At 40.6% G+C, this 26,937-nt stretch overlaps 1 protein-coding gene across 3 annotated transcripts in view; it reads left to right on the top strand.

The window, feature by feature from the left end:
* LOC131683067 (disintegrin and metalloproteinase domain-containing protein 10-like) overlaps nt 1-26,937 on the top strand; it is a 229,601-nt gene that overhangs the window by 75,280 nt on the left and 127,384 nt on the right. The window lies entirely within an intron of this gene.

Genomic DNA, 26,937 nt, shown 5'->3' with positions numbered 1-26,937 from the left:
TAAAGGTCACTCCAGCGTCAGATCTGCGCAGGTTTGAACAAAAACCCAAATTCCATTCACCCGAATAAAAGGAATGGAAAAATCGACGTTGAGATTGACACCTGTTTTTCACTAAATGTTATCGTAGGTGGCGTATTGTATTCTGGAAAAGAGAAGAAAAACAATTAAATATTGTTGGTAGTGAACTGAAACCTTCTTCATACGTATCATTAAAATGATTTGTTATTTGATGTTGCTCCAATGAACGTTACTTTACTACATATTATATAGTATAGTTCAGGCATTGTAATTCTCTCTTACTCACGGGGAAGGAACTTATCCGATGTCCAACTTTTCCTAGATAATATGAGTCGCAAAATTTTCGTGTCCACAAAGAGCGTGAGAATAATTTTCCGGAAAAATTTTATTTGATTTTTTCCTTCTCACTGGAGTAGGTGATTCCGTGAAAATTAATAAAAGCGTCAAAATATACACTTAATTCCAAAGAAAATCGGCAAAGAAGAACGATAGACTTGTTTATTCGTGTTTTGGAATAGTGACATCGAGCGCAAAAAGGATACTGAGCTAAACTCATTCGCTCATTCTCGGGCGGTTTTATTTATCCGGAAAAATAGCACGTTGTATTTATCCGGAGACGTTGTGTGAGTGCCAATTACTTTTCGTGTGAAAATGTGAGTTTAAGAGAAAGAATGGTGCAAATGTTTGAGAACATAATCTTTAAGTTAACTTTTTACCTAAACCATGCTCTATCTCGTAATGTACAAGACTTACAAAGTTTGCAATCTACAACTTTCTCGAACCATATTTTTATCTAGCTTTATTGAAAAAGTTGATAACAGCGCAGCGCTGGCGACTAAATTCCAAACTGCAACCAAATAAAGCGCTAGGTGCCATACAATTTTTTTTTCCGAAGATACCATAATTCTATAACCAAAGATAATAATTAATTCCTCGTTATTTTCATTTCCGACCACAATGTACCGTTTTTCTCTTGATCCCATATTTCTCAGATAACTGAAAGTTGTAGAGACATGACACTTGCACTGGCATATTCGAAAAAGTACGCTCAACACTATACATTCGTACAAGAAATATATATTAGATAGAAAATAGCCATACATAGCAAGTATGTTATAGGCACTCTCCTTCATGAACAAAACGTCAACGTGCTAATGGCAAAACATCTAAGATTTATTTCAATTTTCTCAAATGACAGTTAACGTACATTACTTAGTACTGTTAAAAAATGCAAAAAGGCCATTTCCGGCAAAAAACGTGGGTTACCTTCTTTTGGACACCAGCCATTCACCTGTGTTCGCGCGATCATAAATCGGTCACGTCCGAAAGCCTAATAGCATATGTTCATGCCTTCAGTTGAACCAATCAAAAAAATGACGCTCATATTCACCGGGAACCCTACTAATATGGGGAATCTCACTCTTCTAGCATTCATCACGTTAACATACAAACGCTTAAGATTTTCACGATCATCCACGTACACCAAAGCCGCGGTCTCGCAGGCATGAAGCACTCCGATAATTAAGTGAATGTTTTAGCACTAATAAACTTATAAACCCGGGCTCAAGCGAGAACCTACAAACGTCCATGTTCGCGCGGTAATGCATCGGTCGCATCCGGGAATCACTACCTCCGGTCCTAGTAGCCTGGGTCCATGGCTTAGGCTGGACCAAAAAAAAAAATGACGCTCATATTCACTAGACAACACATTTCATGGCATGACCGGGAACTCTAGTGATATGAGGAAACTTACTCTCTTGTAGCTTCTGAAGCATACACTAAAAATTGAGTATCAGATTCACGGGCCACGCGATCATTCAAGAACACACGGCAATATGCGAATAGCTGTTATAAAATAGAATTCTTGCACGTAAAATTACATACACGCTAGCACACGCGACATACAAACACGTTAACATACAAACGCTCGAGCCATTCGCGATCATCCACACACAACAGGAGAAACAGATCTCAAACAGGATAACGCCCCGATGACTAACGTTTAACACTTATAAATTTACGAACGCGGTCTCAAGAATGAAACTACAAATACCCGTGTTCACGCGACCCATTATTCGGTTACGTCAGGAAGTCCCTACTCTCGGCCTAGGTCCACGCCTTCAGTTGGACCAGTCAGAAAAAAAATACGCTCACATTCACTAGACAACACGTTCGAAGGCGATATGACCGGGAACTCTAGTGATATGGAAGAACTCACTCTATTTTAGCGTCTGAGCTGCACGCGGAAAAATAAGTATCAGACTCACGGTCTGAGTGATCATCCAAGAACACACGCAAATACGCGAATAGCCACAGGGTTAAAAAATCGAATTTATGCACGCAATGTTACATACACGCTACATAAAAACACCCACGCGATTGAACACGAGACTGCCCAGAAAAATGAATTTTTGATAACTCAATCGGCCCACCCATGAGTCGATATCTAGTCCCACCAGAAGTATTTGCTTCAAATTTGAAGCAAATCGGGCAAGTCTAGCTACTGGACCCACGTGGCTTAAGTTTGTATGGGATTTTTCGACAATGTTCATAGGCACTATATGCATCCTATTATCACTGCAAGTAAAAATAAGAAAGATAATTTAACTGTCTACAACTTTGTCGAATCCGGCTTTGTCAACAAACCTTTTTTAACTTTTAACGAAGTGATGTCTGACTCAGTTTTGCATAAGGCCTAGTAGCGCATGGTTGTGTATCAGTACTCGATTCCCACGAACTATACATTTTTATTGTAGTACATGATATTACGAGTTATGTTTTGGTTAGCAAATTTTAGTTCCACCACCATATAGAGGGCCCCAACGCTTTCAACTTTTCATAGAAGAGACATAGAATATCAAGATGTTCGGAAGAATTATTGAAAAATGCCTGTTCTATAACTTTGAAGAGGACACCTAATTCTTATCTCTCTCCGTTGAAAAGATAGTGTTGGCGCTGTCTATGCGGTAAAATGAGGAACTAAAATGTTCCAACTAAAACATGACTCGTATTATTTACTACAATTCTTCTGAACATGCTAGTGAGCTAAACCTAATCATTATTTCACAAAAATGTTTAGTTCGTGGGAATACTAATGCTGATACATAACCACGCACTGCTAGGCCCCATGCAAAACTGACTCAGACACTACTTCGTTAAAAGTTTGATACCTTCTTTCAACAAAGGCGGATTTACTAGCAGTCTTCGACAAAGTTATAAACTATTAAATTATCTTACTTTTTTTTTCACTTACAGTGATAATACGATGTATACAGTGCCACCCAGCGCCAAAATTGCGAACTAGAGGGTTTTCTCTATATAAATTTTCGAAAAAAATCCCATCCAAACTTCAGGCACGTTGATCCGGTAGCTAGACTTGTCCAATTTGCTTCAAATTTGGAGCAAATACTTCAGCAAATACTAGGAATCGATTCAGGGGTTGCCCCACAGGGGTCATTTTTTCTTGTCACTCCATTGAACACGTTAACGTACAAATGCTCGAGCTCTTCGCGATGAAACACGCGATTGTGAAGTCCCTACGCCCGTACAATGAATATTACATTCAGAATCACGGCCCGCTGCAATTCGCCTTAAGTAGTGTTTTAGTGGGTGACATTTCTCGTCCCATCTGCAACTGTAGTCAGTGATTCTGACGGGAAGCTCTTCCTAGAACCTAGCTCTACGGGTCCAGTAGGACAAATTTGAAAAAATCGATTATTTTACATTTTGCAAAAGTGAAATTTGCCGAAAATATTCTGTGAAAACAATTCTGATTCTTCATGGAGATAAAACATTAAACGGAACCGCTTTCAATCTGTAAGCTATCGTATACAAAAATGTACATGTGTGTTTCTCAAAAACATGTTTTTGGTACCATGAATATTTTAAGAACCGTTAAAGCTCTCCCCTTTCTTGTTTTATTTAAAAGGTTATTAAATTATTATATTAGGCCAGCAGTAAACGAGGTGAAACATTTAGTGAAAGTGAGGTGAAATAGTTACTGGAGTCTAATCTTAAACATACATAAACCATACATCACGTCCGTAATCGTATACCGGTAACGTTAAGAAGCTTACCCAGGCTCAGGCAGAAAACTTCATTGCAAAGAACAACATGTAACACTAAGCCGAAAATGACTGCGTTAAAACCCAGATCCCTGCTTACATCGATGACGTTGAAATTGAAGTTCGTTTACACGACCTAGCACAGCGCGCCAAATCAGATTACATTAAAAATTCATCTCGGAATATGGAGAAGTGGCACCGGTTATGAGCGATAGTTGGAGAAACCTTTACACTAGCGTTCCCAACCTATCTCTTATTCCTATCTGTCTTTTGTAGGCAAAATTAACATTAACTATTAGCAAATAACGCTGGGCCCCTACTCTGGTCATATTCCTACGTGTCAGTTCTGTAACCAGATGGCACATTACGGAAAGTCATGCGCCAAAGCTGAGAAGAAAAGTCAACCTACTACAATCATACACATACACTGACAAAACACAATCAAAAGGAAACATACTGCCAGTACTAACTGAGCAGAAACAACGATTGCACCCAGTGCCTCCAAAGCAACAACCAGCAAGACCAATAAAGAAGCCAACGTCGATACCATAACGACAGATACCACAAGGCGACTCAAGAAACAAAAATCAATCCCATTTCATCCATCTGAGAATAACTGGTATTTCCAGTTACCCAGACATAACTTGCGTAATTTTATCGTAATGGCTTGCTTGAACATATTCTTATTGGTGCTTGTACTTAATAAACGGAGCATAGATTAAGCTATTTTTTTGATTTATAATATATTGCAATTCGTTCAACTATCAATTCGTAATCATAAATATGGTACGAAAAAAATATGCTTTTTCATTCGTCTCTCGCGGGAATGGGTTAAAGCAATAATTGCAGGTACGGGTAGAAGTCATCTTTAAATTATAAAACGTTTCCTTACATATGATCCCACATCCAAAGTATGAGCAAATTAATTGTAACATTTATTAATCTATTAATCGTTGTTGAACCTGGTTATGTTAAGATCAATATCCCCATGTATATATTTTGTCGCCGGGTACACCTACTAGCGCAATGTGCAGATTCATGTAGCAATGCGATGAAGTCTAGTCTCTAGTGAACGCGATTCTTGGAGAAATTTCATCCCTGGTATAGCCGGCAGTGCTCGGAAGGTACAAAAGCGTTTATATCGCTCTTTTCCTTTCTTTGCACAGACTTAGCGCAGTTATGACTAGAGTAGTAGTATTAACTTTGTTATATAAAATCGACAATATTCTGCCTACACCATTCTATGACATATCGGCTGTAATGACAGCAAACTAAGTGGAGCCAGAACTTCACGACACATTCGTGGCAAATTTTCCTTCCCGAAACTCTCCTCATTGTAAAATTGTCTATCTGTAGGCGATCCAGTGATGGACAATTTTGGTGTTCCATCCACAACGGCAGATGCCTTGCCAAATCATCAACTTACGGGCAAAATTTGTCTGCGAAGACAAATTTGTACTTACCCGAAGCAAGACAAAGTTTTGGATCCGGGTTTTGTTCATCATCCATCAAAATACACACACTTTGTTAGAAATTCATCGTTTCCTTGCACGGTTTTTGTAACCCGTTTTTTTTTTGGTTCAGTGTACTCCTACCGATTAGTTGTTTACAAAACTCGCTCCAACTATTTTTACTTTATGACGAGATTTGTGAAGTTTTTATCGTTGTCTGTTGTGTTAATCGACTGAGAATTTTGTTTTTAACATTGTTATTGTGCAGTGTGAAAGTGTCTCCTGTTTGACTTTGTGTTGCGAAAAAACCAGCGAAGAACGCAATTGAGTGAACTTCTATGACTTAACCACCAAAACTTTCCACCGAACGCAGCGCCATCTATATTTCATTGTTCGCATTCTCAGATCGACACGCATTATGGCAGGTGCATGCGATCACTGCGCGAAAACCGTCAAATCGGATGACGACTTTATCGAATGTATGGGTTTTTGCAAAAATGTGGTACATATGCAATGTGGGAAACAACTTAACAAGCCGTTTTTGAAAAAACTTGCGGAAAACCCAAATTTATTTTGGATGTGCAATGAATGTGTCAAGCTGATGAAGTTTGCTCGCTTTCGCAACACCGTTTCTTCACTTGGATGTGTTATCGCTGCTATCGCTGGGGAAACGGATGACGTCTGTGCTGAACTAAAGGCCGAGTTATCCAAAAATAACCAGCAAATTTCGCGTCTCGCTAGAAAGGTTTCAACGGCTACTCCATTCCGGCCAAACTCCGGTACCGGTCGACCACCTCAGAAACGTAGTCGCGAGGATGGCCCTGATCCGAGCAATATTCTTGTTGGTGGTCGAAAGCTAGTCGATAATAGCAACATTGTTACGGTTCCACCTCCCGCGCCGTTGCTCTGGATGTATCTTTCCCGCTTTCATCCTAGCGTTAGCAAAGAGACTGTCGAAAAAATGTCTAAAGAAGGACTAAATTGTAACGAGGAGATAAAGGTTATTCCGCTTGTTAAAAAAGGCATAGACGTCAGTACTTTGAACTTCATATCCTTCAAAGTTGGAGTTCACCCAAAGTACCGTGATGCAGCTCTTGGCCCTGACACATGGCCGCAAGGCATACTGTTCAGGGAATTTGAAGACAGCCGTACCCAGAACATTTGGAGCCCGCCGACTGATTTTCCGCCGCCTCCGGAAGAAGCATGTACTTCTCTAATGCAACCCGGCCCATCAATGGTCCTGCAGGGGACTCCGCAACGATTGGCCATGCCACTATACCAAGCTACACCGCCCATGTGAAGGAGTATCGATGCCGATCGCATACTGGGATGCAACGCAGTTGGTACTATGGAAGCCCTCGATCCCCCCGCTACAGTCGAGCCCTTGCCGCCAGCGTTCAGCAGTCGTTCCGGTCCTGTATGTGTGGGTGGAGAAAGGGTTTTCCCAGCCGCCTTTCTCGGCAAGTATTATACAAATTGTAATGAAACAACCATTCACGCTTCTAGCTGGACCGATTCACGCTTCTAGCTCATCGTACGACTCTCGCCGTAAGCTACTACCACCCCGTTCCTGCTCTTTGCATTCCGTCACCGGGTTTCAACACATACTGGGACGCACCGCAGTTGGCACTATGGAAGCCCTCGATCCCCCCGCCACAGTCGAGCACTTGCAGCCAGCGATCATCAGTCGTCCCGGTCCTGTGTGTGGGATGGGTGAAAGGGTCTTCCAACCTGCCGCAAATGGCAAGTATACATCTGTTCCGAACCAAGCATGGGAAAAATCGCATCGTGAACCGATCGTTCGCGCTTCGCAAGCAAGAAAGCTTCAGTTGTGATGCATTCTGTTAGCTTCGAAAATGATACCTAGCAACCTGTCGTTGCGGACACATGCGATTCAAAGATATAAAAACCAACGAAGAAGCACATCAGTTGTGTTTTAATTCTTTCCTTTCCCAACGCGGATGGCTTCGTTCGCGAAGCTCTCCTCGAGGGGTTCGCGGTTTGCATAGGATTTTCATTATACAGTTTTATTTCATTTTCATATTCGCACAATATAATTAATACTTAGAAAACCATATACCATTTTAAAACTAGCTGATAATTTTAAAAATTTGCAACAATGCACTGCTAACAAATAGGCCGCAAGGAACTTCAGTAGTTCAAATTGCTAGTAGTGTATCACAAAACTACCCATAACGCGATCTGTCAGCAAAAAATCCAGTGCAAAAATAGGTACTATGTTTTAATCATGCATGAAGAAACCTTTGTGAGCTTCGCGAAGCTACGTGACAAACATTCACGAGCGAAGAATTGACGCTGCTCTTAAATTTTTTAAGCTTCACTTTTTATTCGCAGTTTGCCCATCTAGTGACCTGCTCTGAAGTTATTAGACTTCTCTCTTCGTGCATTGATTATGGTTAATTAGTGAGCACAAAATTTTGACTACTTTGTGATCCACAGTTAGCAACAGTCGCGCGAGTGAACGAATTTTCCCATGCCTGTTCCGAACACTTCAAGCACTGATGTATTCTTCGCTTACAGTATTTTGCCTTTTGCTCCGACATCTTGTTATCAGATGCCAACCATTTCCCTCGACGACGACGATAGTCGTATTTTGGGGCGCGACGCAGCTGATTCGGGATGCCTCGAATCCCTCACCACAGTCGACCAAGCGACAGTGAACCGTTCCAATACTGTTCGTGGGATTGACGAAAGGATCTTCCTACACGGCAACATGGCTTCGCTCTCTGCTGTACCTGATCCGTCCTCCAACAACATCGAGGTTTACTACCAGAATGTTGGTGGCTTAAATTCATCAACGGACAGCTATTTGCTGTTACGACGTTATCGCCTTGACCGAGACGTGGCTCGACAACCGTACTCTGTCTCGCCAGGTCTTTGGTTCAACATTCGATGTCTACCGCTGTGACCGCAATGGCCTCAACAGCCACAAGACATCAGGCGGTGGTGTGCTTATCGCCGTTCGCCGTGGTATAAAAGCCCGAGAGATCAACAATGACCAGTGGGCGAGCTGCGAGCAAGTGTGGATATCAGTGAAACTTGCCGATCGCAATCTGTTCCTGTGTGTTGTGTATTTTCCACCTGACAGAATTCGTGACTCCAGCCTGATCGATGTACATCTTTCCGCCGTTTCTTTTATCGCCTCGATCGCCTCCCCGTCTAATGATATTGTTATACTGGGCGACTTCAACTTACCTGGCTTGACGTGGTGCCAGGCAAGTAATGGTTTTCTACGATTGGATATCGAAAAATCTGCGCTTATTAACAATGCCAGCTGTGTTTTGGACAACTACAGCAGTGCAACTCTTCGGCAAATTAATAATGTCACCAACGAGAATGGACGTACATTGGACCTCTGCTTTGTAAAAGCCCGGGACTACGTTCCGTACTGCTGCACTGCACCGACTCCTTTAGTCAAGCAGGTGCGTTATCATCCCCCACTACATCTTGTATTCGCTGGTAACCCAGGAGTGAATTTTGAAGCGTCTTAAGCTCAATCGTCTACGATTTTAAAAACGCTGACTACGACAGCATCGTTAGCACGCTGTTCGATGTAAACTGGGACGAAAATCTTAACAATGACGACGCGAACGAAGCAGCGATGACGTTTTCTAGTATTCTTAACTACCTTATCGACCGCCATGTGCCAAAACGAACAATTAGTACCGATGAACACCCTCCCTGGCAATCAACCGTCACCACAACAAGTCGCTGTCGCCGTTAATTTAACTCCTTCTCTAGGACGAACCATCAACCGAATTTGTGTCGATAATGCTGCCATTCTTGCAGCAAATGCCAAACTGAAAGCATCTTGTTCCCCGGGTCCAGATGGTGTTCCCTCGATTATTGTCAAAAAGTGCATCAGCGGGCTTCTTGAACCACTTCGGCGAGTCTTCGAGCTATCACTCACTACTGGTACATTCCCTTCCTGCTGGAAAGCAGCGCACATGTTTCCAGTTCATAAAAAAGGAAAGCAATCGAACATCGACAATTATCGGGGAATCTCGTGTTTAAGTGCCGTATCAAAACTGTTCGAGCTGGTTGTGTTAGATCCTATTTTCTTTCACTGCAAACACTACATTGCAGATGACCAACACGGTTTCATGCCTAAACGATCGACAACGACAAACCTGCTCTCGTTCACAACATATGTAATGGATGGATTCGCTGACGGATTGCAAACCGATGCTATTTACATGGATCTATCTGCGGCCTTCGACAAAATCAACCATGATATCGCAATAGCGAAGCTGGACAAACTCGGCATTCATGGACAACTTCTGCGCTGGTTTCGTTCCTACCTCGATGGAAGGCAACTTCAAATCAGCATTAAGGATTGTCTATCTGCACCATTCTTCGCTACATCCGGCATACCACAAGGAAGCCATCTCGGTCCGGTAATATTCCTTCTCTACTTTAATGATGTCAATATCACATTACAAGGACCCCGCCTTTCTTTCGCCGACGACATGAAATTTTTTAACAAATACGGGATAAAACCGATGCCGAGCTTCTTCAGAGGGAACTGGACAGCTTTAGTACGTGGTGTGATCTAAACAGAATGGTTTTGAACCCGAGCAAATGCTCAATCGTTACGTTCACGCGGAAACGCCATCCGACTCAGTTTAACTACCATTTCTTCGGCTCGAGCATTCCAAGACACTCTCACATCAAAGATCTCGGAGTCATCATGGATTCGGCACTAACATTCAAACCACATACTTGGATAAGGCATCACGACAGCTTGGGTTCATCTTCCGAATAGCGAAAAACTTCAGGGACGTATATTGTCTTAAATCGCTTTACTGCGCGTTGGTCCGCTCAACGTTAGAATATTGTTCTGCTGTTTGGAATCCGTACTACCAGAACGGGATTGACAGAATCGAGGCTGTCCAACGCAGGTTCATACGCTTCGCCTTTCGGCATCTCCCATGGCGAAACAGATTTCAGCTACCGAGCTACGAAAACCGTTGCCAGCTAATACACCTCGATACACTCAACATTCAACATGCTCTCGAGCCCTGTTCGTCTCGGACTTACTCTCTGCCAGAGTGGATTGCCCTACAATCCTCGGACGTCTGGATCTTCAAGCCCGCGTTCGAGCTGTACGTAATAACTCTCTTCTGCGAGTTCCGTTCAGGAGAACCAACTATGGTTGCCAGAGCGCTGTTACCGGACACCAGCGAATTTTTAATAGTGTGGCGATGGCCTTTGACTTCAACCGGACGCGGAATGCGATAAAAGCGAAAATGTTGTCAATTTTAAAATGTAATTAGTTTAAGCAACCACCATTGGGGCCAAGGGGCCTGTTGGTGAAGGCAATTAACATAAACATAAACCCAAAATCTGATTTCAGTGTCCTTTTTGGACGCATGGAACGACTGCAAACCTTCTCGCATAGATATTCGCCGAGATATACTGTGGGTCGCAATTACCTTTTGGCCACACAACGCACGGATATTCTTTTGAACTGCCTTATTTTTAATGTGTACTGATGAAATTTTCAGTGAGTAAACAATCCATTTGGATCACAATGCAGAACACTTCAGTAATTGAGAAAGACGACCACATTCTAAGTGGAATCAACTTGGAGCCCTCGTCAAGATTGGTTGGATTGACGGTATTGCAAACATCACCGAACAAGATTGGATATGGCAGTTTCATTTTTCATTTTACTAACTAAATTATCTTATTATATAGCAAAAATAATTCATGTTATGCTGCTCGTTAACGGTTTGCATTTTTCATATTATGGAGGTATTCAAGGAATACATTTAAACTAAGGGTCGCATTATTTTTGATAAGTACTGTACTGTATCTAATTCAGAGTTTGGCATTTTTTATTAATTGCAGTATACTTTGCAATTTTGCGCATTATGAATGCATTGAATGTTCATCACACTGCTACGTCCATTTTTCTGCGCCTTAATTGGTTATCGCAACAAAATTGATATTCACACATGTTTTCTCCTTACTGCGACGAGTTAATGCCCTCTAGCATAGCATAGCATACATACAGAAAACTGCTGACACCGTTTGATTTTGTATCATACAAAACATGACACGGCAACTGAATTTGCAAAATTTCCTGCAAAAAAAACCTGCAAACAAACTATTTGTCTTAAATCATTGATACTCACCATCGGTGAACAACCTATTTTTCCTCTCTCGAAAGGATTGCTACGGTATGATACGATTTTCCAACAAAAAGCAAACTGACTAATATTTGCAAGCTGCGCCATCCAAGCACGAAGCATCTTCACCAGCGCTCTCTGCTGCCGAAACGAATCACAAAGGTACCAGCCAGTGCTTTTTGCAGGCAAAGCTCCAAAATGTGTGATCAATTTTCTGATTCATTTAATGTAATAATGTTCATAAATCATAAAAGTCTGTAGATGGATAGGTACAAACGTACAACCAGATGGCCTCGGAACATGAAACGAACTTTCCGCTCGATTGGGGAACATTTTAAAAGAAACTCTTCAAAAAAGGAACATCCTTCGTTCATCGATCCGTTGCGCGCTCCATGGACGCTGAAAGTGAAAACACATATAAAAAGATATCTCCTGGAGAATCCGTCGCCAGTGCCAAGAACTGCCAGAGACGATAAATTTGATGCTTTTTTCCCTTCAATTATTCATAAGGAATACTTTTAGAATCCGCTTAAAAGGATTCCTCCGAAAGGCAAGTCAACAGAAATTGTACACCACCCGAGAATAACTTTAAGGCCGGTCGATAAAGTTTCACTGAACGGTTCGTGGTTGAGAAGCGTAACCGACATCGAAAACCGATTTGTGGTTTTTCTCCTGTCTTCGACAACAACTGCCACATGAGACGAACCAAAACCGTAGAACCGAACAGACCAGGACGGACAGCTGTCTCCGAAAGGAGCGAAATTAATGGAATCTCAAACAGACAAATCAAGTGCAAGAGGTACGAAGAAATAAGTTCTGCATGAGAAAATGTTAATGTGACCCACAAAGTGGTCACTCCACTGCTGGCTTGTATCCGGTGGTGGTGGTAGTGGTGGCGGAGACGGTACTGCTTTGTGGCTGGAGAATTTCCTGCGGTGAGATGACAACACAGAACACGTTCATTGCACGTTGCTGCTTCCCCTCTTGCATGGCGAGAAATCGGCAGGGTGGAACCGGAAGGAAAATGGGAAAAGTTTACGGTTCCTGATAAGGGTTGCCGTGGAGGGATCCGAATGTGGGAGACATGTTCCAAATACACGGAACAGGCGACGGGAGCTGCTGAAGTTTGTTAAGTCTGGGGGGAAACTTTTAATCAAACACATCTCTTTTATAATAATGAGGGACTGCCGGGCTCTCCCACAGCTGAATTCTTTCGCTTACGAGGCGAAAACAGGGCTGTTGCGGAAAGGATGACTCTGTTTACGACTGGTTGTGCTATAACAGAGAGAGTTTTCTTGGCTACATTCTATGTTGTGCAAAATGATGGATGGTCTACTTTTACTATGATTGTTTTACGAATCTAAGTAGTCAATATGGCATTCGAAAGGACTAAAGGTAGTTTTATGGAGCCCCGGGTTCACATATTATAATGCTTGAGTTATGGTAAATTAAAAGCTTCGACCGCCCAACAAATCACAAGTCGTACATCAATGTAGAAAAAGACACGTAAATTTGTCTATAAAATCGTTTAGTTAGTTAATTTCAGTCTGTAGAAGTAGATTTGACATCGATATCGTTTTTTAGAAGAAACGTGATTTTATAACGATAGTTCGATCAGAATCGCATTGACATAGGGCACTGACAACTTCCATCCATATAGCTACAAACATTCAAATTTACCAAAATCGTATTTTCGTTTACATTCAATCGTATTGTGCTTCAAACTGTGTCGAAATTTTAGCTTCTCAAAGTTATTATGCAACACAAACTTACGTACGACTTCGATATACATCATTACGACTTAAAAAAAATAGATACGATTTAACATATCACAACAAATATAAACACCGATTTTGCAAAGTCCTTTGCGATTTCTCTCATATGTTTCAATGCACAGTGCTGCATATATGGCGAAGATATATCGGATTAACATTTTTTCACTTATAGACGAAGTATAATTACGAAATTTCGCCTAGTTCCTCATGCTTCAAATAGGTCTGTGTGATCTTCTCTCTGCTACAATTCAGACGTCGAAAGTTCGAATCCGACTTCAAGACGTGTAAAATATCGAAATGTGTTTCTAAACAAAAGCAGCGGCGGCCGTAATGTATAAACAGATGGCTTTTTCACCCCTGTTTTGCGTATTTTGCTATGTTTAATATGATTGATGTGCCTTATTGCACTACATGTTGACCTTCTTTATCGACAAAAATACATCGTATAGAGTGTTCCGGAATTGTATACGAGTTATTGATATCGTATAAAATGTGAGATTGTGTCGATTATGCATCTGTAAATGTTATCTCTAGAATCGCTTTAATACGATAAGTAATCATTCAAGGTGTATATTGTTGACAGGAATCGTCAATTTCAGCAGCTATGTGCGTATATGGCCTGTACTTTGGTACGCATATGCCGTTTTTCTGCATTTAGTGTGACTCTTTTGGGGATATATGAACACTTATTCAGTTGCAGTGTTTACTGTGGTACGTTATACTTCTCTAATGAGCCACTGATAATGCCAAGTTAAATTATTTCTTTTTTGCTTCTTTTTAAATCGTGTTCCAATGATTTTGTTCAATAATTAATAGCACAAAAAAGAGGAAAAATCAATTTTAAGAAATGACAATAGACCAATTCTGCCTTCAGTTGGCATCTACACTTTTTTCTTCGGGAAAAATAATAGTTTTTCCTTCCCTAGGTTGCTTAAATTGACGGAATTACTAACATCTTCCAGCATTTTTCAACTCGATAGTGGTGTATCGAGGAGACCCATAACCCTTTTTTGTTTTTTCATACTTTGCACCAACCCAAACTAACCATTAAGAAATCTAAAAATAGAAACCTATTAGTGTACAATTGTTATGGGCTAGTCGGATGTCTATCTATATATGTGTTCGCCTGATTATCTCTGACAACTGGAATTGTTGTAGAACTGGCACATATGATAGAATAGTTGGTAATTTCTTACCTTGCGTGCAATTTTATCCTTCCAGATGGTTATTTCAATTCTTTTCGTTGTTCAATTCGAGCATTCGGTTCCATTCATTCGGAAAGATCGGATTGGACAAACTAAGGTGCGATTAATTTACCGACGCACTTGAATCATCCACAGCACAGTACGACAAAATCCTAATAAAATGCAATTGTCGTTAATGATTCATAAATATCATTTGCTGGCATTTAGACGAATTGAAGTAGTTTGATTGCCTGTTACATGTGTTCTTTTCTTCTGCTTCATTAATCTGCATTTGTTGTACTTCTATTAGTTTGCTTTTCAACCACTCATGTGCACCAAAAATAATATCGGTCAATTTATACGCTTCTACTTAATCTCTTTGCATCTTTTTTATCTTTATTCGGCATGTTATTTTTCCTATTTTGTTTTTATGCTAAATTTTATTCATACTAACACTCACACAATTAATTGCATATTCTCTCATATACACTAACCATTTCTCTCATTCCAAACGTACAAACGCTTGTGTCCTTCGCAATAACACAAGCCTAGTCACAAACGCGAACATGAAATTGCAATTATTCACATCCGCGATCTCGCTAACATTAAAACACGTAGACGTTTCAGCAGTTATAAATTTACAAACGCGCTCTTAAGCACCAACCCACCGTTTGCGAGATTATGAATCGGTCATGTCTGAAAGTCCCGATCCTAGCAGCCTGGACTCACACCTTCAGTTGGACCAATCAAAAACAATTTCACTCAGGTGTTTGAACGATCTTGAATCGGTCACGTTCGAATGTCCGTACCCTCAGCCCTAGAAGCATAGGTTCATGCCTTTGCTTGGACTAATAAATAAAAAATGACGGCCATATCCACTAAAATCCAAGTTCCATGGCGACATAACCGGGACCTCTAGTGGCATGGATAATCTCCCTCTCTTCTAGTATTTAGCACGTTAACATACAAACGCTTAAGACCCAAGCGATCATCCATGCACATCAAAGTCCACGGACTCGCAAATATGTAAAAAAACACCTCGGTGATTTAGTGAATGTTTTAGCACTAATAAACTTATAAACGCAGTCTCAAGCGGGAACCCACAAATGCCTGTATTATCGTGATAATGGATCGGTTTCGTCCGGAAGTCTCTACCTTCGGCCCTGCAGCTTAGGTTCATGCCTTCAATTGGACCAATAAAAAAAATGCGGTTCATATCCACAAAACAACACGTTCCGTGGCGACATGATTAGGAACTCTAGTGATATGGGGAACATTACTCACTTCTAGCATATGTACAATACACTAAACATTAAGTTTCAAATTCAAGGTTCACGCGCGATCATTCAAGAATACACGCGTATATGCGAATGGAAACGGCTATAAATTCCAATTCATGCAGGCGAATTTACATACACGCTAGCACACGCGACAAACACGTTAACATACAAACGCTCGAGTCCTTCGCGATCATCCACGCACACCTACACCCGCGATCTCGCAAACAGGATAACAAGCCGGTGACTAAGTGAACGTTTTAGCAGTTATAAATTTACAAACGAGGTTTTAAAAGTGAACCTACAACTGCCCGTGTTCGCGCGATGTTGAATTGGTTACGTCCGGATGTCCCTATTCTCAGTTCTAGAAGCCTAGGTCAATGCCTTCAGTTGGACCAATGAAAATAACGTTCATAACCACTAGACAACACGTTCCATGGCGACATGAGCGGGAACTATAATGAAGTGGAAGAATTTATTCCCTTTTATCATCCGAAAATTAAGTAGGGTGATGAGCCCATTTTCGCTGTTTCTATTATCACCCTACTCATTTGAAGCCGTTGGTTAGAGCACTGTCGGCCATCTTTGTTCAACGCATTGAGTCAAATGGTAGCGCAACAATAGGGGCACTCGATTCGAGTTTTCGTTGCGCTCAAACACGAGAATTACACTGTTATCAGCGCATTTGTGTTATTATATTGGTTCTTAAGCAAAGCTGTTGATGTCAATTTTTACGCATTCCATTGATTGTAGGCCGAGAAATTGATGAATTAGTGAGGCTCCCCGCTTAGTATGGTGAAAATAGGCACTTTACGCTATCAGATTCACGGTCCGCGCGATCATCCAAGAACACACGATAATATGCCAATGGACAATTACTAAATCGAACTTATACACAAGAAGTTGTATGCACGTGACATATAAACGTTCGTACAACATACGAATGTTCGCGCAACATACAAATGCCCGCGCGATCGAACACGTTAACTTAGCAACGCCCAAGCCCTTCGCGATAATACACAAAGACGAACATGCAATCGCGATTATCCACGCACAACTATGCCCAAGATTTCGCAAACACAAAAACTCTCCAACGGTTTAGTGAACGCCACAGCACTTATAATCTATTTAACGCTGGATTCAAGTGCGCACAAATAAACGTTCATTCACACGCGATCGAAAAGTTCGTATGCCCTTAAATTTAAAGCGTACATTCAATATCACAATCAGAATTACGGCCCAGTTCAATTAGTCTTAAGCAGTGTATTAGTGGGTGACATTTCCCGTCTCGTCTGAAATTGTAGTGAGTGATTCTGGCGGAAAGCCCTTCTGAGAACCTGGCTTGGAACCCTTCCGAGAATCCAGCTCTACAGCTCCAATAGGACAATTCTCGAAAAAAAGGTATTCGTAATATGAATGTGTTCCTTTTGCATGGGCTGTATGTTTTTGCAATTATTTGATGTTTGCCGTTCTACATATGATTGTGACAACATCAAATATCTTTCTCTAATATATTGCATTATAAGAAACGTCTATCCATCTAATATTTGCTTCATAAATGTCAAATTGATGTGTTGTTTCTTCTTTTGCTGTTTCGTTTTTCAGCGACATTCAAAAGCACGCGGGAATTTGCAAACGAGCCCACGGTTATAGACACGCATTGGTACACGAGAATTTACAAACGCGCTTGCATATGTGACATACAAAAACCCACGCGCACAATTACATACAAACGTTCGAGTGTTTCGCGATAATACAAACCCGGTCACAAACGCGATCAGTCACGCATACATATGCCCAGGGTCTCGCAATCATAAAAATGTCCTGGCGATTAAGCTTGTGTTAGCACTTACAAATTTATAAACGCCATCTCAAGTGCCAGTATACAAACGCGCGCTTTCGCGAGACCGTTACTCGTACTCATTAGCCCATCTCCCATTCTAAAATATTGAACTTAAATACACAAGACAACAAGTCCCAAGGCACCATAGTTATAGATTCCATTGCACAGAAGTCCAGAATGCAAATTTTGCGGGAGTTTTTAGATTTTACTCAAACTAAATAACTTAGCCTTATTATGTCATTATGAAAGTTTTCGTAGCTTGCGAGCTCCGTCTTTTTGTCTAAATATCAGGTACGGGGGTCTTTATTTCACCAAGATAAAAAATCTTTTCTTTAACGACATTCAATTAGCTACAGATTACTGGATAGGGAAAGCTATTAAAATTTAGGGCCATGGTACTGATGGGAATCCATCGGCAGCGGTGGGTAGTTACTGTAGACAAAGCCACCAGCTTACACACAGTAGCAAACCCGCTACCACTGTAAGAGCAATAGTCTAATAAAAATCTACCTCGGCATTCGAAAGGCAAACAAAGATGAACAGCAGCATTTCATTGTTGCTGATCGACAGGTTATCAGTGGTGATCTTACGTGGCTTCTCTTTTGTCTGTTCTCACGGTAAAGAGGGACAAGTCTGTCTTTGCCAGGAGACATGTTGGTAAACTTGAGTGATTTGTAGTTATGCTGCCTAAGCTCGACTCCTGCCAGCAGAAGGCAAAAGATTAGCCCGTAAGAGTTTAAGCCTGTTTCTAATGACCCTGCTACTTCTAGTTTTCCGATCTGCATATTTGCCATCCTTGCTCTCAATTTTCGTAACTTTTCCTACCCGGTAATCTCTAGCTAATTGAACGTCGTTAAAAAAGAAAAAAGAAAATGTGACTACATATTAATCGAAATCAAAAAAAGAATAAAATTTAAAAAAAACTAATAATTATTAATTTTAGAAAGTTTTGCTGAAGATATGTAAGCTCTATCTGTTATACTTTTTTACAAGAAATTTAAGATTTAGGGTGTTTTTTAGTATTTATTATAATTTGTTTCATGGCACCACATGTCTAACTAATTATCTTTAAAAAGTTATGAGCGCTTTTTCGCCAAAAATTAGGTTCTTTGGAATACTCGTAGGGGAAAACAAAACATAATTCTTTTACAACTACATATACGGTAATGCTTTGAGGTATAATTGAGCAAAAATGGCAAAGACGATATTTTTCAAAATTTAAATATGAAATTATATTTTTAATATTAAAAGTACTTATATATTTTAAATAATAGAATCTAGGATTTTGATGTACTAGGAGAAAATTTTGGTCTTCAAAAACTCGGACACACAAATAAAGTATATGCTATAAAAATGAGAACTGCAAAAGTTATATTAAAAATATGGTTTTTCATGATTTAAAATGATGGAATTTCGCACTTTTTAATGGACCGAGAAAGAGTTTCGCAGCCCTCCAGAAAATTGAAGAAAATGAAATTTTAAAAAACTTCGTCGAAGGTACTGGAACTCTATGTCTTGTACTTTTTATTCTACAAGTAATTTAACAAAAAATTGTGAGCTTCTAAAAAAAATTGTTTTATTTATAACTTTTGCAATTTTGATATTTCGTTAAGATGACTTTAGAAATACTTTCAGAGGTTTTGAAGGAGGACAGTTTGTCTGAATGTACTAAACCACTAATTTCTTTCGTTAGAAAGTTGTATCCTTGCTATGTTATTGCAGAGGTCGCTCATCTTGTGTGAATTAGATTGATGGTAGCGAACATCGTTGACGACTGTCATTTCGACTGCTACCGCGGATCAGCTGTATTAGTTACGGCGTCATTTATGTTTTCGCGTGTTATCTTTCGTCCTCTGTGCAGTACATTTAATCAGTGTAAGAAATTTCAAGTAAGTTTTTTCTTACGTAAAAATTAATGCTGAACAGTTTTGTGTTGGTATTTCGATATTTTTTGTTCTTGAAAAAAATACCGACTTCAACGTGAAAAATACGCTGGGAAGCACGATAGGTCAGCCGTTTGGGGCCACTATAGGTCACTACTGATCGTATTACAGCTAATTAACCACGTAAGTCGAGATGAATAACTTCAATTCCACACTCTGGCGACGACGACGACACCGAACAAGTCATTCGCAAGTACGAAATCAGATGTAGCTGCCGAAAAACATGTTTTTTTCAACATTTCCTTCCGCGGTTTCATGATGTTTCGCATCATTTGCCTCTTCCCATTCTCTTACCTGAATGACGTCAATTTAATTTTGAAATAATCTGCAGTATTAATACTCAACAAATAAAAGTTGAACCGGTGATTTTCTAGGCGTGTGCATTGTTTAATTGTTTAAGCTCGAATATAGTGACCTATCGTACCCCCAGATTTTAAAAACATCGAAAAAGTACCTTCGCCTAATTGGATTTAGCATGAAAAATATTTAGCCAGGCATCAAACCATTATTGCCAAAACGTTGCCAGATGTATAACCTTTCCAACGAGTGCTTGTTTGTCAAAGTCAGTGCAAAAATACTTTCGCACGAGCTCGCCAAAGATGACTGATCTACTTGACACCACTCTACTCTATCTATACTGCAAAGCAAGATATTTCATATGACAGCAACGGTATTTGATGTTAAGTGTCCTAATCGAAGATAACGCTTATATTTTTTTTTCTAAAAGTTCTTATTACTTTGAAGTGAAAGAAGTTTAGTAGTTGGTGTATAGAAGCAAATTATGCACCCTTCATAATCTTCAAGTTGTCTGAATGGTGTAAAATAAAAACTACAAAAGTCACAGGAATAAAACCGTTTTTTAAGGATCACCCTAAAGCTTACATTCCGATTTCTCGTGCAATGGAAAATGTAAAAGATAGACATGCGTGTCTTCAGCAAATTTGTCTAAAATGTTGGTCTACAACTTCCTGGAAGAGAATCAAACTATATCTCGACCCGTTAAGAAGTTCAATTTTAAATCTTGCTAAAATTAGTACCACCCCAGCTTCTGCTCAAACGAAAAGAAGGGCCTTGAAAAGTACAACAACTTTCCTAAACATATCGTAAGACTAATTTATTTAGTTTTCACAAAATGTTAAATTTCCTGCTAAATTTACATTCTGGACCACTGTGCAGTGAGATGGAGGAACTCGCTTTCTCCCTTCTGAACCATACCCTTTAAATTTTACATCAGAATGACGACCCTCGCAAATCATTGAAAAGCCCATGCGAACATGCAAACGGCTACACGATGATATAAAAATCGCGGACAAACTCGTTAACATATAAACGCTCAAGATCAGCACAATAATACAACATTAGTCATAAACGTGAACATGCAATTGCGATCATCAACGTAAACCAATACCCGTGATATTGCATACATAAAAAGGCCCGCGTGATTAGGTAAACTTTTTATCACGTATGAATTCAAAAACGCGTTCTCAAGTTCGATTATATAAACACAAACGAGTGAACGTTTTAGCACTTATAAATTTATAAAAGTAGTCTCAACCGCTAACATATAAACGTTGGTTCCCACACGATCATGAAATCTTCACGTCTGAACCGTACACTCAATGTAACAATCCGAATCACGGTCCGCAGCGACTACCTTAAGCATTCTTTTAGTGGGTGGAATTTCCCGTCTTATCTGTAATTGGAGTAAGTGACTCTGACAGGGAGCCCTTCCGAGAATCCAGCTTTAGAGTTCCAGTTGGGTCATTCAAAAGAACATCAAGCGACTGAATATGATTTAAGTGTTAAAGATTTCATTATTGTGTTAGTGCGGTCTAAAACGATATGCAAAGTTTTTCTATTTTAGAATGTGTATTGATTTTTTATTGACATAAAAAAGTGGGACCAGCGCTTTCGTTTCAATTTTCATACACCTCTTTCCATCTCACACACGCTCCACTCTCGCATTTAAATTTCATATTTTGTGTTAAGCGTTTTCACAGCTACTGTTACTGCCGCACGCAAATTATGTTTGCAACATCAAAGCAAACTCATCCCCCACGCATGGATGACATCAAAGGTACCTTCCCTGCTTCGGTAACAGGTCATCCAACCCGCGCTGCATAAAAGGTAGGCACCGCCAGGCTTCCATCGGGGTGGGGAAAAGAAAATCGAAACAATAATGGAGTGGACGCAATCCCCACCCTCACGGCGAGAGTCTAGACTATAGCTTTGGCAGACCGCGACAACAAAGAATGGCTCCGAGAAAAGCGTCAGCTCTAGCAATCTTCAACCTCTGGAGTCAAGAGTTCAAGCGTAGACGTAGACATCCACAAACTTTCAGCAAGCAAGACGATAGGATGGGAGCTTTCTGTTAAAATTCTTAGTGAGTTTTTTTTTGCTAAAATCCTTTCTCATCCTAGCAATGTACCGGACCGGTCACTTTTCCGATATATCGAAATGGGATTGGCAGCTTGAACTCACTTGATGGTGTCTCGAATCTCAATAGAATTGGGATGCAAACAAAAAAAATCACTATTCTTTACAAAAGCAAACTATCGCGAACAAAGGCGCGTCGAGTTTTCCGTCGTCATCCATAGATATGAACGATCACAATTTGCATAAAAATCAATCGTGCTGTCTGACAGAATACTATTATGCTCCCGAACTATCGGGCGTCTCCGTTAGTTCGTCGTCCTAGCGGTACTGTTGAATGCTTGTATACGCTGGAAGGTTTCCACAAAAGTTTTCACCGATTTTGCTCCTTAGCAAGCAGAAGGGTGTAGAAAACTGATCGCCCGTGTCGGTGACTTTTAGGTTCGTGTTTGCTAAATATATATGTAGATAGGTGTGGCGAGACGACAATGTTCAATCGGTTACGTGATTTGCATGGGAAGATAGTGTTAGTCGAACGTGTAAGTAAACGGATATTCGAGACGATCCTGTACTCATGTTGCTGAAATTTATAGAAAATATTGATGTTATAGTTTGATTGACAAGTACTTTGGAACAGCTTCTACATAAAGTGTTTGCTTAGCTAGTTAGAACCGGTGTGTTGCTTCATGAAATGTGTCAACCAATGACACACTTCGAGTAAACATATTTTATCCGAAACTGTGAGAAGTATATCCTCAACAATCTTCAGTTTAAATTAGATTTGCTGGAGAAAACAAAATTAGGTATTCCAACTGCTTCCAATTACCGTTCAACGACCTTCAATTTTATTACTCAAGAGGGCTAGGGAAAGAAATCCTTATAACCATCCTATTGTAATCCAGTCAGGGTCTCGTTTTCCATCTTGATTAAATACCGTTTTCCTGTTGCATTCGCGCGCCAGCGCTCGCGTTTTAATTGAGCAGCACACGACCAACCCACCCACCCAGACGAGTAGGTAAGGGATGTATTTTAGGGCGCAGAAAACGTGAAAAGTGCTGGATTTCTCAGGACGGTCGCAGCAGAAGTCAAGCTGGAATGGGTTCGATCCATCCATCTTCTTGTTCGATACGGTGTAGAAATTCTTTCGTCTGTCCGGACCCAGACCGTTGCAGACAGAAAGGCTGCGAAGTTTGAACACGAAAAAATATGTGCAGAAATATATCTTTATTAAATTAGCTGAGACACACACCGAATAAAAACAGGGCTGTATATTAGAATTTCAATAAATCGATTACGCCCGCAAAATTTTAAAAATTCGATTCTGTCTAATCTGAATCAAAATCTAGGTACTGGTCCAACATGCTTGAAGATTATATAGATTTTTTAAACATTCTGTTTTGGGGTGTCGAGGATTTTTGGCTTGTTCTAAGAATCCTGCGTATTACTAATGGATGTTTTTTTGAGTTTAAAGAGTTTAGTTGACTGGGCTTCTATGGGGACTATCACAAGCCTCTTAAATTAAATGTTCCGTAGAAAATACCATAACTCTACCAATCATCAATATTTCAGTTCTGAAAAGGGAAAACATTGGGAACGCGTGAATTTACTTCTTGCTAGCCTTCTTTGGCTTAGGGGTCTTCGGCTTACAGTCTTTGATGGTTTGTTGGCCTTCTGTTTAGTGGCTGTTGCTACCCCCTTGCTGGGGCAGTTTTGGCCTTCTTCGCAACCGGTTTCTTATCGGCAGCCTTTGGCTTTTCGGTTTCTTACCACCACCACCAGGGTTTTACTTCTTCTCTTTTCGGTCTTCTTTGGCAACAGAAAGGCCTGGAAATTGGGCAAAACACCACCAGATTTTCGTCATTTCGAAGGGCCAGTCGCAGATGACGAGGGATGATCCTAGTCTACTTGGAATCACCGGCAGCGTTTACTGTCGGCTCAAATACATTGGCAGCAAGATACCATCACTGCTGCCGGGAAGCCAAAGGGGCCGGTCATCGAACAAAATTAGTTTATTTCCATCGTGAAACATATTTGTATTTCTAAATTTGTAAAGGAATGCCCCAAGACGGTGCTCAAATATGTGATCCTAGTGATTACAACATGGATATCGGAACCTTCCCTGATATTGAAATTAATCCGCACGCACAAAGTGTACCCTGGTAACTCAGCTCTGCCATATATGCAGTTCTTTCGGCCCAAGGAAAGTAAAACACTTGACATAATTTATATTCCTCGAGTACTGAACGGCACATTTTTCGGCCATAACAAATATCCGCAAGGGAAAGGCCTAGCCGTTTACGCGTTGTTGTTGATAGCCTGAAGCCAGCAAAAGCAATTGTTTACGGTGGTTGCTTTACGGCGGACAATATAGTCTATGTCCCAGCTCGTGACGTGGAGGTAGATGGCGTAGTTTCCGAGACGGATCTGACCCTGTTGATGAATGTGGTAGCTCGTTTTAAATACACGCGAACTCGGTTCACGTAACATTCCCTGCTATCTAGCCACGTCACGATGGGAAGGTTTTCGTCTACTTTTACGCTTGTTGTACGGCACGTCGCGAACTGCCCCAACTGTAAACAGCTGGGTCATATGATTGATAATAGCAATAAACCACTGTGTGGCAAATGTGGGGAGGCGCGTGAGAATGCTTTCTGCAGTAAGGATATTGAAAAGTGTATCCTACTGTGAGGAAAGTACTGATGAATCAAGCAGCGCGATGAGAGACTTGAGCGCTCCCTTAAGCAACGCTGAAAGCGCTCTTCGTCTCCTGTCTATTTAGAAAAGGCTTGCGCAATCTTGTAAACTAACGAGCCAAATTATGACGGTTCACAAGACATAACAACTCATACTTTTGAGGGGACTTTTCGGAAGAGGAAAAATACTGCCTCTCATACACTGTCTCGTAGAGGCCCCAATATGTCTTTCTCTCTGTCTGCGAATGCGCCAACAAACTAAAATTACAATATTGGAAGTGTCAACTTACATCCGAAGCAAATTGCTTTCAACGTTTACATGTGTCGTGTGCACTGCTTGGAATTTTTTTTTGTGTCTAACTAGTGCTAATTTGACGAGGTGAATTCGAAACACAAAAAATAAAACTTAATTTAAAAGAAGTATCAACCACTTTCAGGAACATCGAAAAATTCAAGTGCTCATATTTTTTAAACAATGCACAGTGTTCATCCCAGTGCCCTCCCCAAGGTTGAGGGGTTTGACGGTATTACAAACATCATTAGGCATATTGCGTGCATCAGCGCTAAAGAACAACTGCTTTTAGATGATTTTTGCATTACGCCTCGATAGTGGTGCATCGAGGAGACCGAGAGGGCTTATGCGCCTTTTTTATGTTCTATGTTTCTTCATACTCTGCACCAGCGCATACCAACGCTCAACCACTGGTCTGTGCGCGGTGATGTGACCGACTGGCGGGTCGACATGCATTGACTTTTGCTGTGTGCCGTGTTTGCAAATATTGTTCCACAATTTGATGGCGGTATTCGTGGACGGGGCTCACAGTGGGAGTCATTGTGTGTGTCCATTTATCGGTCGAATTCGTCATCGTGCATATACTAATTAAATTGATTTGATAATTAAATTAATTTCATAAAGTAGAATAAGTAGAAACCTATTAGTTGTAGCTTTGTGATAATCGTAGTTTTTCGTACTAGTGTACAACTGTTATGTGCTAGTCGTATGTGTATCTATGTATGTATTCGTTTGAGTATTTTTGACAGTTAGTTCAGGGAATGGATGCAGAGCTGACGTATATGATAGAATAGTGGCTAATACTTCTTTTGATTAATCTGAGCATTTGGTTCTATTAATTGGGGAAAGTCGGGCTGGATAAATTAGGGTAAAATAAATTTACCGACGCACATGAGTCATCCATTTCCGGCCAGCATAGCATGATGAAAGACTAACAGCATGCAATTGTCGGTAATGATAAATATACAACATTTGCTGCATTTAGACGAGTTTGATTGCATGTTACATGTGTTTTTCTATTCTACTTCATTGGTCTGTTTCTTTTGTGCTTCTATTAGTTTGCTTTTCCATTATTTATGTATACCAAAATAGTATTCAATTTATACACTTCTAGTCAAGCTCTTTGCATCTTTTTTTTCTTTATTCGGCATGTTATGATTCCTTTTATTAGTATATCTCTACTATACGCTATCTATACTCATATAGGTACAAACGCTCGTGGCCTTCGCGATAACACAGGCCTGGCCGTGACCATGCAGTTGCAGTAATCCACATATACTGGCGCCCGCGATTTCGCCTACATAAAAACACCCTGGTAGTTAAGTAAACGTGGCATCTTTACACTTCCAAACGCGGTCTCAAACATTAACCCACCACTCGCGTGATCATGAAACGGTCACGTCCGAAAGTTTTACCGGTCTGGACTAATGCCTTCAGTTTAACCAATCAAAAAAGTGACGCTCATATTCACTAAACAACACGTTTCATGGTGACATGACCTGGAACTCAAGATTCCCCATAGGGAAACGGACTACCATCTGTACCATACACTAGAAATAGAGCATCGGATTCATGGTCCGCGCGCGATTAAACAAGAATACGCGCTACATCTTTATAAAATCAAAAATAAAAACGCGAGGACACACACACGTGACAATCACGTTAATATACAAATGCTTGAGCCCTTCGCGACCATCCCCGGCACCTACACCCGCGATCTCGTAAACATGATGACATCTCGGTGATTAGTCCCTGTCCCTGTCAGAATGTGAATTGTACACCAAAAACTAACTATCAGAATGAAGGTCCGCGTGACCATCCAAGAACGCACGCGTATATAGGAAATGCCACACGGTTACAAAATCCAGT

This window comes from Topomyia yanbarensis, chromosome 2 (assembly GCF_030247195.1).
Source record: "Topomyia yanbarensis strain Yona2022 chromosome 2, ASM3024719v1, whole genome shotgun sequence".
NCBI classification, from domain to species: domain Eukaryota; kingdom Metazoa; phylum Arthropoda; class Insecta; order Diptera; family Culicidae; genus Topomyia; species Topomyia yanbarensis.
The sequence above is the reverse complement of the archived record's forward strand: the minus strand, read 5'-3'. Positions and strand labels throughout refer to the sequence as shown.